Below are 17,952 nucleotides of genomic sequence, written 5' to 3' on the forward strand. Positions count from 1 at the left end.
ATTGAGAGCTTTGTAGGTGAGGAGAAGAATTTTGAACTCTATTCTGTATTTAACCGGGAGCCAGTGTAGAGGCCAGTGAAGGAGTGATATGGTCTCTTCTTCTGGTACCTGTCAGCACACGCGCCGCAGCATTTTGAACTAGCTGTAGGCTTTTCAGAGACTTACTTGGGCAGCCTGACAATAGCGAGTTGCAGTAGTCCAGCCTTGAGGTAACAAATGCGTGGACAAGTTTTTCTGCGTCATTTTTGGACAGGATGTGCCTAACCTTTGCAATATTACGCAGGTGAAAAAAGGCAGTCTTTGAGATTTGTTTGATGTGAGATTTGAAGGACATATCTTGATCAAAGGTAACTCCCAGATTCTTTACAGTGGCCTTGGAGGCCAAGGTAATGCCATCTAGGGAAAAGTTCTCGTCGGCTAGTTTGTCTCTTAGGGGCTTAGGGCCAATAACGATAACTGGAGTTGAGGAGTAGGTAATTACGGGTCATCCAACTCTTTATGTCTTTAAGACATGCTTGAAGTTTGACTAGTTGGTCCGTTTTGTTCGGTTTCATCGATAGATATAGTTGAGTGTTGTCCGCGTAACAGTGGAAATCTATAGAGTGTTCCCTGATGATGTTACCCAGAGGGAGCATATATAAAGAGAAAAGTATTGGTCCAAGCACAGAGCCTTGTGGAACTCCGTATTTGACCTTTTCACGTGTTGAGGATCCATCATTGACATTAACAAACTGAAATCGGTCAGACAGATAGGACTCGAACCATTTCAGTGCGACATCCTTGATGCCAACCAGGTGCTCCAGTCTCTGTAGCAGAATGTGGTGGGCAATAGTGTCGAATGCAGCACTAAGGTCCAGCAACACCAGTACAGAGAGGAGGTTATTATCTGCTGCAGTCAGGAGGTCATTTGAAACTCTCAGCAATGCCGTCTCAGTGCTAGCTGAGTGCTTAGCTCTGAAGCCCGACTGAAAGCCTTCGAATATATTGTTATGTAGAAAGTCACATAAATGTTTGGCGACTGCTTTCTCGAGGATTTTGGAGAGAAATGGAAGGTTTGATATGGGTCTATAGTTAGCTAGAATTCCTGAGTCAAGAGTAGGCTTTTTGAGGAGAGGTTTGATTACAGCTACCTTAAAGGATTGTGGCACGTAGCCTGTCACCAGGGACATATTGATCATATTGAGCAGGGATGTACCAACCGGGGGCAGGACCTCTTTGAGTAATCTAGTTGGAACTGGATCCAGGGGCCGAGAGTAGTTGTAGATAAATTTGATCTCTGATAGTTCCTATTTTGCCATTGAAGAAACTCATGAAATCGTTACTATTGAGAGTTGTAGGGATATGTGGATCAGTGGAATCATTACTTTTTGCCAGAGTGTCAAAAAGGAACTTGGGGTTACTTTTGTTTTCCTCTATTAGGGATGAATAATAGGTGGCTCTGGCATTGTCGAGGGCCTTTTTGTATATTTTGAGGCTATTCTGCCAGACTATACACGATTCTTTCCGTTTGGTTGAGCGCCATATTTTTTCAAGTTTGCGAGACGTTCGCTTTGAGATTTCTAGTTTCCGAGTTGTACCATGGGGCTAGCCTTTGTTGCTTTATTACTTTCCTTTTCAGGGGAGCGACAGAGTCAAGTGTCATTTGAAATGAGCTTGTGACACTATCAACAAGGTGATCGATTTGAGAAGGACTATAGGTGTGCGGGTCTTCTATGTTGAAATATACCGAGTTGATGGCTGATGGAATTGTTTCCTTGAACTTATTTACAGCGCTCTTGGATATACTTCTGCCGAGGACATTTTTGTCCAGTGGTGTATAATCCATCAATGTAAAATCGAAAGTTATCAGATAATGTTCAGAGAGGTCACGATTTCGTGGGAAAACTATGAGGTGCTCTATTGTAATAACATAGACCAGAATGAGGTCAAGGGTATGGTTGAGAATGTGGGTAGGTTTATCTACACACTGCTTTGTATTCATGTAACTTCCGGTGCGAGATTTGGCTCCCATGAAAGTGTCATGGCGCAGCACAGTCATGTGACCATGACACTTCCTTCTCTAAGCTTCCTTGGTCATCTGGGGGAAGTGTGTTTGTAGGCCAGTTAATGTTTTTCTGACTAGACATGTACCACAGACTTGTCTCTTCTGGCCTCTTCTATCGGCTATAAACTGTTCTAAGATCAGTTGACCTGATTCTTTTTGAATGATGTACCTATGAACTATGTCTATAATGACTTTATAATAATAACAATACATACATAATTCATAGTTTACAAACAAACAAACAGAGCACAGTAAAGTAGATAAACAATCTGACACAAAGGATGTAGAAACTGTAAAGCATTATTGAAATGAGGCATAATTCAACAGAAAATAAATGCTGCTGCTTAATGTAGGCCTATACGTTTTATGACGGACACTCAGGCTTAAGTTTAAATCAATGTTAAGAGTATATCATCTTGTACTGTTAACACAATTAAAAGTGTGCAAAATCTAAATAACTAAATGAAAGTCATCATTGTAGCAGTAGCGTTTTTGACAGATGTTGCTTTCGTCACCGTGTGCTGTGTATTAGTGATGTCTGTATACAGTAGGAGGTAATGATTGAAAGAGGTTATCAAAACCATGTCTGAAGGTCACTCTGTGCTGCTTGTTACACAGCTGTGAAATGAACACTGGCTGCCCCTAGTTGAGCTAGCACAAGAATATGTTCTATGTAATATACGTATATGTTGTGTTGTCATCGTAGCACTCACATTTTAACAATTTATGTATGTGTATGTATGTACACTCAAATATTACGATGCAGCAAGTATACATCCTCCAAGTCGAGGCATAATGTCCTCAGGATACAACAAGCATGACACACACACACACACACACACACACACACACACACACACACACACACACACACACACACACACACACACACACACACACACACACACACACACACAGATGAAAATAGCAGATCTACAAGCTCACAATGCGGAGCTTATAGGTTGGCCATTTGTAAAAAAAATATATATATATCGTGCCGATTCATTGATATATTAAATATTTTAAAAAAATGCTTCTTGATCAATCGATTAACCTGAGCCAGTCTGTTATTTATTGGTTATAATCTAAATTAATTTTCAGTTAAGTGTTGAATTGTTGACAGTGATGTTTTATGTGTGTTTCAGGACGCATCGGTCACACAGGTGACCAACTCCACTGTAGAACCTGTGGAACAGTTCAACCCTTTTCCTTCACATGTAAGACACAAGAATTGCTGCTCTTGTTAAAGGAGTCATAGAAGTAGTATCACTAGGTATAATAGAAGTAGTATCACTAGGTATAATATAAGTAGTATCACTAGGTATAATAGAAGTAGTATCGCTAGGTATAATAGAAGTAGCATCTGGTTATAGGGGTAGTAGAAGTACAGTCAGAATTGATATTCTGGTTATAGGAGTAGTAAAAGTAATATCCGTATTGATATACTCTGGTTGCAAGAGTAATGAGTCATAATGGCAGTAAAACTGTTACTTAATTGTTTTGGTTCTTTCTATATTCTGTCATATTATTACAATACATCAAGAACTTTGTGAATGTTCTTATTTTTCTTCTATGTTTCTTCCCTCCCTCCAGGATGATGTAACTATCAACACCACTCCTGCCTCCACCACTGCGTACCAGCCAGCTGTCCTGCAGCCCTCCATAGACACTAGCCCTCAGGTCAGTCACTTCACCTCCACACAGTACTGTGACACTGACCTAGGATCTGCTTCCCCCATGCATTCTGTGCAAACAGTACTGTAACACTTACCTAGGATCTGCTTCCCCCATGTGTTCTGTTCTGTTCTGTTCATTTCCTCACTTTCTGAACTACATTCAAACTACTTGTGTGTAGGCAGTTGCAGTTGCAGCCCAGGCTAACCTGCTGCGACAGCAGGAAGAACTGGAGCGGAAGGCAGCGGAGCTTGATCGCAGAGAACAGGAGTTACAGAACAGAGGACCCGCACAGGTAGAACTATACTGACCTCTACTGCTAGACTACTACTATACTGACCTCTACTACTGCTGCTACTCCACACATCTGTATCATCTACTCCAGAGGTTCCCAACCACCGGTAGCGGTCCGTGGGACATGTAGGGCAGAGAAGGGTATTTCAAATTTTCCGGGCTGTAAATCTATAGCCGGTCCGTGCGTCATCAGGATTTTCCTAACGTCGGTGAAAAGTTGTCTCGGTCGCATGAAGACACAAAGGATTCATCAGTGTTGTCAGCACTGACTGTGGTTTATATTAAACAGCTTCGAGTCTGCGCTACTTCAGTGTTGCATAACAACAGTGACATCGCTGTTGAATCCTTGGTAGCTTTACCTTAGCCTTGGTACAATGATGCTCGGCGCGATGGACCACAGTCCCCCCCCCCACCCTCCACCATGCCCAGGCCCGGTTCTTCCTACAGGCCGACGAAGCCGCGGCTTCGAGCGCCATGGGGGAGGGGCGCCAAAAAAAAAAAAAAAAAAAAAACATTTTTTTTTTTTTTTTAACATTTCTTTTTTTTTTTTTACTCTGTCCCAACTCTGTCTGCCCAGTGTCCCCCCAGTGCCCCCCCAGTGCCTCCCCAGTGCCAGTGTCCCGCCAGTGCCTCCACAGAGCCTCCCAAGTGTCCCCACAGTGCCTCCCCAATGGACCCCCAGTGCCTCCACAGTGTCCCCACTGTCCCCCCAGTGCCTCCACAGTGTCTCCTCATTTTTTGGGACAGAGTAAAAAAAATAAAAATAAAAAATAAACTTTTTTTATTCTTTTATTTTTTGAGGGGGGGGGGGGGGGCGCCGCGAAAAATCCTGCTTGGGGCGCCAGATTGCTCAGGACCGGCCCTGACCATGCCGGTCCACAAACATTTTATGAACGGTCCGTGGTATTAGAAAGGTTGGGAACCCCGCCTGATCTACTCAATCGTTTGAAGTACATAATTTGCAAGTATATGTACAAACTTGATGTTTCTGCTGTTTACTTTGGAAGGTAAAGCGAACAACTGGCCTCCTCTCCCTAAGAGCTTCCCCATCAAGCCATGCTTCTACCAGGACTTCTCTGAGGAGATTCCCCTGGAATACCAGAGAGTATGCAAGATGATATACTACCTCTGGATGTGTAAGTACAGTACAATACAAACCATACAATATACTACTCATACTCATTAGTATCAGTACTAGTATCATTACAGTACATATTGATGTGTACAATTTCGATACTATTTACCTTTTAAAGAATACACTTTTTTAAAGAAACACTAAATCATGTTATTTTATTATTATTATGCCACCATGTATGGTAAAACATGTCACTCCTAGTCATTTCAACATGTCCATGGTCAATACAGGCATAAAGTGTTATCAGTGCTCTTTCAGCACTCCATGTTTGTTTCGGTCTCTGTTTACTTCTTCCTGTAATTCTGTCTGTGTCCCTCCATTCTGTCTCTCTATTCCTGTTGAGTTGATTCTATAATGGTATCTGTCCCTTTTGTCCCTCCAGTTTATTGTGTGACTCTGTTCCTCAACCTGTTGGCGTGTCTGGCCTTCTTCACGACCAATTCGTCATATGGCGTCGACTTTGGCCTCTCCATCCTGTGGCTCATTCTGTTTGCTCCCTGCTCCTTCCTCTGCTGGTACAGGCCGGTCTACAAGGCCTTCAAGTGAGTCTCTACGTTCCTTCGATTCAACAAATCCTTAGCTTCAGTGCTGTTTTGTGGGGTCTAGCTCTGCTCCCTGGTACAGGGAGTTACACCACCCTTGACACTATGTATTGATTGATTGATTGATTGAAGAATTTATTAACAGTTTGCAGAATTACAGTACATTTCAAGCACAAACTCAATACAAAGGCTGTTAACTGTGAGTGGACGACCCAATTAAGCATTACACTTGTTTCCAATAGGGTCCACCATGTTCAAATCATCAAAACATTTAGAGACGTACAAATAGACACTTCTATAGACAGAACAGGAATTCATCATAAAGGAGGTAAAAAGGGAAAAGAAATATATACAGTGAGGGGAAAAAGGGGGGGGGGCGGGGGGGGGGATTCAGATTTTACGGGGGCCAGTTTCGAATTGCAGCCATCCGTAGGTGCCCTTTGAGAGCGGTTTTGAAGGAGTCAAGGGATTCGCATGTCTTAATGACAGTTGGTAGGGCGTTCCACATTTTGGTGGCATAGGAGCGAAAATAATTTAGTCCCTTGTTTGTGCCGAATCTGGGTTGTACATGGTTCGTTGCACTCCCTCTGGTGTGGGTGTGGACTTCGTTAACATTAAGGAAGTATCTAGACAGGTACATGGGTATCTTGGTGGTGTATCGAATCTTGTGGACCAGACCCATTGCAAGATGCTGTACTCTGTCGTCGACCCTAAGCCATTCCAGCCTGTCGAAGTGGGCAGGGGTGAGGTGGGTTCGGGGGGCTAGATCAAGTAGGAGCCTGACCAGTTTGTTTTGGGAAGTCTGGAGCCTGGTTTTAAGGGCCTTTGAGGTGCTGTGGTACCAGGAGGTGCATGCATAGTCAAAGAAACCCTGTACAAGGGCTCCTGTTAAGGTCTTCAAGGTGTTTTTGTTGACCAGTGAGGAGATCCTGTAGAGGAATCTTGTTCTATGGTTGACTTTTTTGATTACGTTGGTGGCCATTTTATCACCGGAAAGATTAGCCTCCAGGATGGAACCTAGGTAGGTAATTTCATCTTTACGTGTGATAACATTGTCACCCACTCTAACCAAGAAGCCATTTGCCTTGCTGAGATTACTAATAGAGCCAAAAGTATGAGACATGAGTTGTGATTGGTATAACTTCTGTAGAGTACATTGTGTGGAATTGATAATATTGCTGTTGACTCTGATGGACTGATGCTGTTGTCTGTCTCATCTCCAGGTCTGACAGCTCATTCAGCTTCTTCTTTTTCTTCTTCGTGTTCTTCTGCCAAGTGGTCTTCTTGGTCATCCAGTCGGTGGGAATCCCCAAGTGGGGCAACAGGTGAGTCACGCCCAGTCCGACAAACCGGTTAAAACCATAAATCCTTCAACATGTACAAAAGAACTGTGTGATATTATCAAGAATTGGAAGATGTTTATGTCAGCTGCAGGAGTTATATGTTCTCTCTTCTTACATACAAAGTAGGTTTTAACATTATTTAATTTGGGTTGCCTGGTGGTTCAGCCTCCTTGTGAGCGTGAGGACCAGAGTTTGAATCCGAGTTAATCTGTCTTGTCTTGCATGTCTCTCCTCTCTCTGGCCGTGGTTTCCTGTGTCCGCTAAATAAAGCACAACATGCTGTGAATAAAAATAAAGAGAGAAATTAATAAAATAAAAACATTGATTGAATGTTTAAACAGTTTGACAATTAGCCAAACAAACTAGAGTCTGGTCTGATGATGGGGTGCCTCTATAATGGTACAGGTGACAGATTAACTTAAATTGCATCTGCATGCAGTGTGCACACGTGGTAGCATGATCCTGCTGTATGTCCAGTGTTTCAGTCCTAAACTACTCCTACATCTTTGTCTTGCCTCCATTTTTACTATCAGAGGTCTTCCATCCTTCAATGCTTCACTGCCTGTCTCTGCTTCCTGATGACTTCTGTAAGTCTCTGCTACTTACCCTGACCACACTAACTCCCTATTTGCCTTTATACCGTATGCATGACAATACTAAACCTTTATTTCTATGGCACTTTTAAAACCACACTTGCGTTATATATCATACATTAAGAATAGGAACGATGTAAACGCTTAGAGAATCCAGTTTGCACTCTTGTCCAAATCAAAATGTTTTCCAGTCAGCTGACTAAGCTAAGAAGGGCAGAAGCTTACAAACCAACACATTAAAAAAGGAAATGTTCACACAGATTTGTTCACATGCAAAACATTTATCCACTTTGTGAAAAATAAGTGTAGTGGCACAAAATGTTTTTTTTCTTTTTCTTTTTTCTTTTTTTTAACAAAAACAGTTTTGAACCAACCTCTGGCTGTCATAGAGCCTCTGTTTGTTTTCATTGCAAACCTTCTTAAGAACTATTCAAATAACAATAACCTGCAGCGTCGCAAATTCTCGCAATGCTATAGGGATGCGACACTCTGATTAGTTCAGAAGCACACAGCCTTCCGTTTTAGATTGAAACTTCAAAATAGAATTCCCAAAAAGCCATTGCACCCCGTCTTTAACCATAGTACCTCTGAATGGTCTTGGCTCATGAGGAAGCTATGGCTCAGGAGTAGAGGTGGAGTGGCCATTTGATCTCCGGCTCGTCTTGGCTTTGTGCTAGGGTTCTTGAGCAAGATACTGAATCCCTAACTGCTCCCGTATAGTGGTAGACTGTGGTACGTACTAGTAGCATGGCTGCTTCCACCGTCGGTGTGTGAATGTACGTCTGAATGAGTGAATGTAACACAGGATAAAGGCGCAATAGAAATGCAGATCATTGACCATTTTACCAAAGGTTAAGTCCAAGGGGCCTGCAGGTGCATTTCTAGCAATCCTTTATTTTGTCAAGATCAGACATCTGGTCTTTGCCAAAAGTTCACCACAGAGGTCTTACTGTACTTTATTACTGCTACTTAGCAAACACAAGTTAATCTTTTGAAAATAATGTTATATGATGACTCATATGTTCAAAGCCTTTCCTGATCAAAATGATCTCTTGCCACTGGCTCTCAACTTCAGTTATTCTCTATGTAACATAGAACAGATTTGCCTGCAATGCTCATAACTTGTATTGCATGTAACCTTGCTCTGCGCTGTCTTGTCTAAAAGTCTCCAGTTTATTTTTGTCTTACTGTTTTCCCATGCCAACCTGTAGTTCTATACATTAATTCAACTAATGAATCAACTCCATTCTAGGGGAAACACTATTATAATATAATATTTACTGTTACTAGTACAAACTATGTACTGTATATTAGTGAGATAGACCACATCAACATAATGAAACTGAAAATACTGGTATTTAAATGAACCAAACATAATTGTCCCTGTAAACTAATGTTACCACAATAATTGTCAACTTTAAGAAATATATTGTCAACACAATGGAAAGCAGTTGCAGCTTGTACGCTTTACTTATAGGAAAATCCTTTTGGACCGTTAAATGGTTAGGATATAGAATTGTATTGATTCCTCCATGTTTGGGTGGGGGTACCTGGTCACTCTTATAACTACACATGTTGTGAGTATGATTTCGGCCTTACGACCACTTGCATTCTCTTTGCTCTGATCCAGTGGCTGGATTTCCGCATTCACTGCCATTAGTCTTAACACAGCGGTGGGAGCCATCATGATGCTGGTCGCCTCTTTCTTCACCATCTGTGCTGTGCTCTCTGTCATCCTGCTGAAAATGGTGAGGAATTGTCTTGTCTCCATGTCTTGTCTCATTCTGTCTCTCTCTCGATACATCTCCCTAGCTCTCACTTTCCCTCCAATGTATTTATTCGTGAGGGTGGAAAACACATTTTTTTGAACCGGAGAACTATCCTACTATAAATGTGCCACATCCCTGTGTGCATGCGTGTGTGCGTGTGTGCACAGTTGTAATGCACGTAACTCGAGAACTTCAAATTCGACAAAGTTAAAATGGGTGCTATGGCAACGGGTATTGCATACTACAGAGATATCCATATACAGCATGGGCACAAAAGGGACACAGACAGATAGCTAAAACAGGTGCTATGACAACGGATATTATTAGGTTCCCAAGTTACATCGTTCCCAAGTAGGCCGGTGGCCAACGGGCACGTACAGGTCTAGTCCAACTATAAATGCGCCACGTCTGTCTGTCTGTGCGTGTGTGTGTGTACGGTTGTAATGCACATAACTCGAGAACCGTTTGCCCCACCGACTTCAAATCGACACTCACGTTCCACACCCCCACAGGGAGTGCAGTGCCCGGTATCGAGTCGGTGGCATACACCGTTGTCCAGAAACACCACAAAAGGCTCTGGTCAGGCTCTGCCAGTGGACCTAATGAGCCAAAGTCCCCTCACCTGTGCAATTTCAAGCCTCTGCCTCAGTCAATTGATTGCCATGGCAACCCCACACCTGCCAATGTATTACTTAACCAGTCCACTTTTCAGTCAGTTTGCACTCTTCAGACACAGGCAGACAGGGCACCTCCATGTGGGACACAGACAGACAGACAGTTAAAATGGGTGCTATGGCAACGGGTATTGCATACTACAGACATCTCCATATACAGTATGGGCACTAAAGGGACACAGACAGATAGTTAAAACGGGTGCTATGACAATGGGTATTATTAGGTTCCCAAGTTGCATCGTTCTCAAGTAGGCCGGTGGCTGATGGGCACATACAGGTCTAGTAACTGAAATGGCACAAACCTCTCTTCACTCCGTCACCCCTTGTGTTTCATGCTTGAGATGCGATCTGCTTATCTTTAGGCTGATCACTGTCTGTCCCTCTGCAGGTTCACAGTCTTTATCGGCGGACTGGAGCCAGTTTCCAAAAGGCTCAGCAGGAGTTCTCCCAGGGAGTTCTCACCAACAAGACATTCCAGACTGCTGCTACCACAGCAGCCTCCACTGCTGCCCAGGGAGCCTTCCAGGGCAACAACTAATGCTAGGCTAGGCAAGGCTGAGCTCGGCTGAACTTGGCTAGTCTGCTTTCACAGTTCAAGGCAAGTCTGATGTGGGCTAAATTTGGCATATCCAGGCTAGTCTTGTGTAGGTGAGGCTAGACTAAACTTGGTGATTGCTTTACTACGTCAACGTCTCTAGATAACAAGGTCAAGAGAATGTTAACTTACTTTACAAAACATTTCAGTAAAGACACATATCTTAACCTTTTAATTTATAGACTTTTGGCTAAGCTAAAAACTGTCGGGCCATAATAGGCTAGATCTCATTCAGCTAACTCAAGCTGAGCGCTCGACCTTGTTGAACTATGCTCCCTCATTTCACTCCCAATATCTATGCATCTTCCCTTCTATACCTCCATGTTAAGTGTGGTTTCCTATTAGTCTGTCTCCCACAGAGACAGCAAGGGCCCCTGGCTCTGCTAAATCCAGCTCTAACAGTAGTTTAGGAGACGGTTATAAGGGAAGTTCTCCCATCAAATGCATTCTGGGAAGGAAAGCATGTTGTGTGCCATTTTAAAGTGTCTACGCTTGGTGTATTGTGTGTGTGTGCACTTTTGGCTGAGCTCTACAGTATGATGCACCTTTTGTGGACTTTCTCCAAGGCGTTCCTGTCTTTATAATGTCTTTTTAAGTGTGCCTGTGTGTGTGATTGTATAATATAAATAAGATGAAGGTTTTTGTTCCTCCACTGTCCTCTATGGTGTGTGTCTTGTTTCACAGCCCTTTGTCTTTTCATTTCAATGTGCAGAAGAGGAGAAGTTGCTCCTCTACTTATGATGAACCTGCGCCACTGCATGGCAAGCAGAGTAAAGGCTTATTTCTACTCGGTTGCATGACGAGATGGGGCATTGTGCTTATCACCTGAATTTTCCTTCAGCATCCTAGTGGTGCTCTGAAGCAATCTGTTGGCTCAGGGAGTTCAAAGTTTATAAGAGGAGCAGCGTGTAATTGCATAAATAAATGGAATGGAAAGACCCTGATTTTAGAGAATTAATTAAGTTAATCACAGTCTCCATAGTGTTACTATGATTATTAACCGGAAGAATCACGTAAGCTTCAGCTTATTCACAAAGGAAAATCAAAGGTGCCACATTTATAGAATTTTGTATTGTTGTCCTGTCACAAACATGTTTAAGTATTGTTTAGTTTTCTTTTTTTTACAGTATGCTCTTATTTCTAGTCTGGAAGAAATATAGATGTATTGATGGATTTAGTAGAATGTTCTCCATGAATCTCCTGCCTGCATAATTTGTGTTCTATTCAATCAAGAGAAACATGACACCCTAGTAGTGTAAAGTTCAAATAGCCAGTTTTCAAACATTGGTCTCTCTTTGTTAGCAAAGAAAAACTATTGTTATTATCATCATCAGTCATTGTATGTAAAGGTCTAAATACTAAATGAAATGGCCAACACACGCAGGAAGGAAGCTTCCATAGATTGAATGCCACAAGTCCTTGATATTATAGTGGATGCACTTTCAGCCAAGAGGGCCTTCTGTAGCATTCAGACAAAGCAACATGTCTGCTATATCAGTGACCACTGCATTACAGCTATTAAGAGTCCTGGTATGTGCAGAGGGCGTTTTTCTTTTATTGTATACGGTATTCCCATATACTAAAAAAGACGATTTATTAGTGAGTTGAGCACGCTTTGTGTTAAGGTTTAATAACTATAATATACTGTATGTAAATGCTGTAAATTAAGGTCTCAATTCAGAAAAGATATTGTAGAAAATGAATTTAGCTTCACTTCACATCTATTTGAATGACTAAAGCTCAACGGTGGAGGTTTTCTTGAATCAGTGGTAGATCTTGTTGTGTGGCTGATGATGCAGCTTTGACCAAAACTTTGAAATGTGCCTTGAGTTTGTTCTTATGTATGCTACCGTGGTCATTGGTTCCTAAGGTAACCAACACAGTATAGAAGATTGGAAGAAAAAAAATCAGCAATGCCATTTAAACTGTCTTTAATTTGGTGACCGTACAGCCAATGCTTTTTTTTGTTGATTTGCCAATAGATGTATAGATCAATTAAAGTCTTTATTATTGTGTATATTGTAACTCCATTTTTCAGTAACCCCTCCCCTCCCCACCCCACAGTATTAAAAAGTGCTTCGGACAAAACCACCTAACTCCATTGGCCCTTCAAACTGTCTGCTAAAGCAGCTGTAACCTCTCCCCCTCTCATGCAAGTACGTATCATCTGACAGCATATAAAGTCACAATACCAACTTTGATGAGGCAGTATTGCTTATATTTAAAAGAATATATAGGTTTTCTTCATGTTTCTTGAATAATTATCGTTGTGGAGTTGGGTGGTTTCTCCCCGACAACAGAGCTATGTGAATATATGCTGTATTGCAGGCTTTGGAATGAAAACTTTTTTTTTTTTAATGATTCACTAGAACCTATGAATTCTGAAAAGAACTGCATTCATACTTTGATTGGCTACAGTACCTTTGCCCTGGAGATTACATTTAGATACAGTTTCAATCAATACAGTTTCAACTCAACATTTCCAGAAATTGCAGGTTCTTGTGGATATTGGTGCCGGTAATCCAAGGTTCACAGTTGTTTTTTGATGTGGGGTTTCTACAATAACAGTTTGCATATGATGACATTTTAGTTCTTAAGCAGTAAGAACAGCCACTGCAATCAAGACTTTAGAACTGGCCAAGGCTAGAACACCTAAACGGTATATTATAACATAAAAGGAGAAGTTCTGCACAATTCGATCAATGCTTCCTGCATTGATGGCTTTGGCTTTCGCCCTGTGCTTCCTTCTATTGACAGGCATGCGGATGTACAGTATATTGTGTTTTTCGAAGACGTCTGTTAGAATGTAACAAAATAATTGCTGTACTGTAATGACGCATGTAACATATCTGCAAATGATGGTTTAATGTAAAATTCAGTTAAATCCTATTTAAATGTTTCTTTTTTTGGTTGTCTTAATTCACGCATTTGTTTTATGTTTTGTGTTGTTAGAACATAATTCAGTGCCTTTTATATTTCAAAATGTAATATGGCATCTAATAAAACTGGTTTGCATTCATTGACTAATACAATTATTAAATGACAGTGACAGTGGTTTTATAATTTTGTTTAAGAAAAAGCAGTTTTCTGCAGTGTCTTGTGAAGTTGTGATTCCACTGCAGAGCAGCTAGGTGGCACTGTGGTCCAACTGTGGTCCAACTGAGGTTTACTTAGTTCAATCCATTTTTATTAAGTGACAGTTAATCTGGGAACCCATTTTATATATATAATATATATATAAAGCTGCAGAATCTGTCTTGGGAGATAAGTGACAGTTTAAATGGTAAGATCATTTGCCTTCACGGATGACTTTATTTTTTCTGTATATAGCATATTATATTGGTCCTCTTTTAGTGTGATGCATATAAATAGCCTGCCTAATTTGTATAGAATAGGCTATTATATTGGTCCTGGTTGTTGTGGAGTAGCATAGGATGAAAGAGTTATGAAGTAGCCTACATCTATAGTTTTTTGTTTATGTGTAATGTAAGAGGAATATAGTTACTCCAAAAAGAATGCAATATTGTTTCCTTTCATTTTTTTTACCTCAACTTTACAGTAGGCTACATGATATCAGTTAATGGCATTCAAAATACATAGCAGTTCTGCTGGTGGGTGACCAGTTGAATGCCACACCACAACCCCACCATAAACCATCAATAACCACATGACTTGCAAATTAGACAGTCATGAATCAAGTGCCCAATGCATTCTCAATGGCAATAGCACAAACTTTGGCATGCTACTAGTCCTACATACTTACACCTAGAAACCTAAATTTGAGAAATGTATAATGGGGCTCAATGGCAGATAGTGGCACGTCAAAAAAACACTTTCACCTAGAAACTCCATTCACACTTGTTATAAATCAGCTTACTGTGAAGACACATGCTGGAACTTTTGAGAACAGCATACACAGTGGCTCACTGGGTACAGAGCCTGCCGGGGAATCAGGAGGTCGCAGGTTCAAGTCCTGGCTCTGACATAGTGTCCCGAAATCATGAAAATATCATATACTATAGTATGCCGTCCGAAACCATGGACTATAGTATGTCGTTTTTTCATGATTTCCATCTTTTTTTCAATTCCTCCAAAATCACGAAAAACGACATGCTATAGTATGCTGTCCGAAACCATGAACTATAGTATGTCGTTTTTTCGTGATTTTCATATTTTTTTCAAATCCACACACTTTTTCGTCATGCTTTTTCGTCACGCTTTTCCGTCACGTTGCTCTTTCTTCCTGTTATTGCTTTGAGCAACGGTAAGCTGCTATTGAAAACTCTGCTCCTTTTCAGTGATATAACTGTAGTGATATTAACTGTTATCTGTACACACTGTTTGACTCATGATCATACAGGAGTTGATTTGAGTCAATTTGGGGATTTTGCAATGACTGTGGTTGATGGATTTATAATTAAGATAAAACCCATTAGTTGCATATAAAATGCAGAAGGGACAATTAATGATTCACCCAAAGATATAAAGGACTGTATAATACTGAATTACTGAGCTACACAGGGCTATAACTATAAAAATACTTCTAAGAAAGTATTTAAAAGTACTGATGAAATACTCAGCACCACAACTAGGCAGAGAGCCTATGACCAAGTTAACAATTAGCTTTAACAGGATTACTTTAAGCAGAAAGATCCACTTCCAAATGTTGATCTGAGCAGGAAATACTCTTTTAGAAAAATACTCTTTAAGTACCCAATAAAAAGATGACACCACCAGGAAGAAGGATTGTCCAGTCAGCAGATTATGGTTTAGTGTCAATTCATTTTCAGATCAGAGAGACAGGACAGATCCACACACAGCCAAATTACTCTCCCCTGTACCACAAGCAGGCACAGGGTAGTCTCTGACGAACAATTCATTTCAAAGGCATTAATACTGTAGAATACGTATTGTTGATACACATTTCATTGGCTGAATACACAGTTAATTTCCACTATGCCAAGCTGGCACTGGGTGTCGAGCGTTCATTGGACCAGCACATAGCTGATGAGGCTGATATTGGGACAGCTTCCTTATTTCCGTCCTTGAGAGCCATAGGCCGGGAAAGCGCTGAGGCTGGCGTTGCTATGGCAACCTGAAGATAACATTTCTTCCCGGCTAGCTGTGAACTCTTTACAGAGAGAAATGCTCCTATCTACTTTCTCACTAGCCACCAAGGTCAAATACATGCAGTGTTATATCCAAATAGACCTCTCAGTATTCAAGCTAACTTTTGACTGGGGACAGACAGTGAGTCTTAACTTGGCGTCAGGCAATCCATAATATAAATATGAAGGATAATATAGGGCTGAGATGATTAGGCCTGTGGATGGTGACATGACATAAATAGGATAAGGAGAACAACCCAGAGTAAACAGGCAGTAGGCTGATGATAAAACTGATGGTCAAAGGGCAAGATGACAAAATATGAACACTTGACACAAGTCCACAAAAATACCAAAATAGCAGATCTACCAGATCTATCAGTGGTAAAGCAATATTAACATGCAATGTTAGTTTGCCAACGTGACACCAGATAAGTGTCAGTGCCTATCCTCCAAAATTACGAAAAACGACATGCTATAGTAAGCTATGCCGTCTGAAACCATAAACTGTAGTTTTTTCATCTTTTTTTCAAATCCTCCAAAATCACGAAAAATGACATACTATAGTATGCTGTCAGAAACCAAATATGAGAAATGTATAACTTTGGCATGCTACTAGTCCTACATACTTACACCTAGAAACCCCATTCAAACCTATTTAGGTTCATCTTACGGTGGACATGTTTGCCTGAAAAGGAATCTTTGAAATGTTTCATAGTTTTAGAGATATAGTGCTTTTAAATTTGAGAAATTCAGAATGGGGGTCAATGGCAGATTTTGGCAAGTAAAGATTTGAGTGGGGTTTGAACCCACAACCTCCAGATCATGCAGCCAGTGTGCTAAGTCACTGACCTACTTGCTACCTGCCACAATGCAGTCTGCTTTTTCATTTGAGTAACAACATTGATACAAATATAAAATATGATAACAGGAGATTTTTCTATTGTTTCTTTTGCTGTTGTTTATCTCTAGACCTTTGAATGTTTATGAACCACATTGGAAACAAGTCTCTGGCTCTTCTGTCATTAACTATTCGGCCTTTTGAGAACAGCATGCACAGTGGCTCACTGGGTACAGAGCCTGCCGGGGAATCAGGAGGCCACAGGTTCAAGTCCTGGCTCTGACATAGTGTCCCGAAATCATGAAAATATCATATACTATAGTATGCCGTCCGAAACCATGGACTATTGGTGACCCTTTGGTGTGGTTTGGGCTGTTGAATTCAACCAGTTGAATCACTTGGGACGACGTGGGTCAACGTGCAACAGGACACATCACATCGCTGGGACAACGCTAGAACCGTCTCTCACTGTGTGCACTATATACTCACAGGGCTCACTGTGAGTGCACTATACTGACTCACAGGGCTCACTGTGAGTGCACTATATACTCACAGGGCTCACTGTGAGTGCACTATACTGACTCACAGGGCTCACTGTGAGTGCACTATATACTCACAGGGCTCACTGTGAGTGCACTATACTGACTCACAGGGCTCACTGTGAGTGCACTATACTGACTCACAGGGCTCACTGTGAGTGCACTATACTGACTCACAGGGCTCACTGTCTGTGAGTGCACTATATACTCACAGGGCTCACTGTAAGTGCACTATACTGAATCACAGGGCTCACTGAGTGCACTATACTGACTCACAGGGCTCACTGTGAGTGCACTATATACTCACAGGGCTCACTGTGTGCACTATATACTCACAGGGCTCACTGTGAGTGCACTATACTGACTCACAGGGCTCACTGTGTGCACTATATACTCACAGGGCTCACTGTGAGTGCACTATAGTGACTCACAGGGCTCACTGTGAGTGCACTATATACTCACAGGGCTCACTGTGAGTGCACTATACTGACTCACAGGGCTCACTGTGAGTGCACTATACTCACAGGGCTCACTGTGAGTGCACTATACTGACTCACAGGGCTCACTGTGAGTGCACTATACTCACAGGGCCATCGTCACGGATCGCATGCTATAGGGTGCCATTTTTCACATTTCAGAGGATTTAAAAAAAGGTGAAAATATCGGAAAAGCGACAGGCTATATATAGTGCATCGTCTCAGAGCGCATGCTATAGGGTGCCATTTTTCACGATTTCGGAGGATTTGAAAAATAGGTGAAAATCACAGAAAGCGACAGGCTATAGTCCATCGTCTCGGTGCGTAT

At 41.5% G+C, this 17,952-nt stretch overlaps 1 pseudogene across 1 annotated transcript; it reads left to right on the plus strand.

Annotated features, from left to right (window-relative positions):
* The first annotated feature begins 1,852 nt into the window (after window positions 1-1,852).
* Window positions 1,853-13,328, plus strand: LOC306923265 (secretory carrier-associated membrane protein 2-like; annotated as a pseudogene). The gene is made up of 9 exons (XR_013792512.1): window positions 1,853-1,945; window positions 3,190-3,261; window positions 3,638-3,724; window positions 3,900-4,013; window positions 5,020-5,148; window positions 5,530-5,689; window positions 6,913-7,014; window positions 9,256-9,373; window positions 10,457-13,328. The product of XR_013792512.1 is annotated as a secretory carrier-associated membrane protein 2-like (transcript).
* Window positions 13,329-17,952: the final 4,624 nt, after the last annotated feature.

Source organism: Electrona antarctica, assembly GCF_951216825.1.
Source record: "Electrona antarctica genome assembly, chromosome: 5".
NCBI lineage: Eukaryota > Metazoa > Chordata > Actinopteri > Myctophiformes > Myctophidae > Electrona > Electrona antarctica.